Source organism: Myotis davidii, unplaced genomic scaffold (assembly GCF_000327345.1).
Source record: "Myotis davidii unplaced genomic scaffold, ASM32734v1 scaffold255, whole genome shotgun sequence".
Taxonomy (NCBI): Eukaryota; Metazoa; Chordata; class Mammalia; order Chiroptera; family Vespertilionidae; genus Myotis; species Myotis davidii.
Genome location: NW_006286238.1, coordinates 86,385 through 87,780, shown reverse-complemented (window position 1 = coordinate 87,780; position 1,396 = coordinate 86,385).

The window sequence follows — 1,396 nt, the reverse complement described above, 5'->3', positions numbered from 1 at the left end:
TTACAGAGAGGAAGGGAGAGAGATAGTTAGAAACATCGATGAGAGAGAAACATCGATCAGCTGCCTCCTGCTCTCTCCTACTGGGGATGTGCCTGCAACCCAGTACATGCCCTTGACCGGAATCAAACCTGGGACCCTTCAGTCCGCAGGCCGACGCTGTATCCACTGAGCCAATCTGGTTTTGGCCTACACACCCTTTCTTAAAATACTGCAGAAGTCCGCAGGCCGACGCTGTATCCACTGAGCCAATCTGGTTTTGGCCTACACACCCTTTCTTAAAGGATACTGCAGAAACATGTGTCTTCTCAAGGATGCTTACCCTACTGATAGTATCTAATAGTTAATTTTAGTGCAAGCTGTTGTTACAATAAAAGCCCAAGGAGGTGTGCTAATGCGGCTGTTTGGTTCCAATAGCCAGTGTGTCCCTTAGCCCTCTCTTTCACAGAAACATGTATCAGGGTAATCATTCACCTGTCACTCAGGGTCTGCTGGTCACCCCCAACAGGTGGTGCCCCGTGTGAGGACCCATCTGACAGCTGCTCCAGCTCCCAGCTCAGGTGGGGGGGCTGGTTCATCCTCTGGACCTGTGAAGCCTCAAGGGCCATGTTGTCCCCCAGCAGTTCCTCCAGGCACTTCTGGGAGGTGTCCAGGGTCCTTGTGCTGGAAGGGGGAGGAGGATGCGCCCTGGGGCACCCTCTGGGCACGCCCCATCCCCATGCATCTACCATCATTCCCCCAGGCTGAAGGGCCCCCATGCACCTGCTCACTTCCTAGAGCACAGCTGCACAGAAGTGACTCCAACACAGGGCCCCGCTGGGAGACCTTCAGCCACTAAAAGACATGCTGACCCAGTTACCTAGGACGTGATGAAATCACCCGAGGACTCTGAGTGGAGTGTGAGCAAAGTGACGCACAGCACAGGGCTGTATCGCAAGTGATAGGATGCCGGGAAGATCTGTGGCCCCTGAGCAGGTTTACCTTTTCTTGGAAAGGACGTAGGGACTCCCAAATCACAGCTCAACTCACATCCTAAACACCAGCAGAGACCCTTTTTGCAACAGTCACCCACCTACATCCATCCTTAGAGAAAAGGAACAAGTTGTCAGGCCTATTTTTCTAACAAACACATGTATATACTGAGTGGGAGATTATTTATTATGACCACCCCATCAGTACAATGAAGTGAATTAGTTATGCAAATAATCTATATATATATATAAAGAGCCAAGGGCTATCACAACCAAACAACCAAAGGAACAACTGAACAGGCTGAGTAGGGTGACAAGGCCTGCAGGGGGGTTAGTGAGTGATGACCAAATGACGGAACAGAAGGCTGTGTGGGGCGACCAGGTCGGCAGAGGTGGTCAGTTAGGGGTGAGCAGCCTGATGGGGGGGC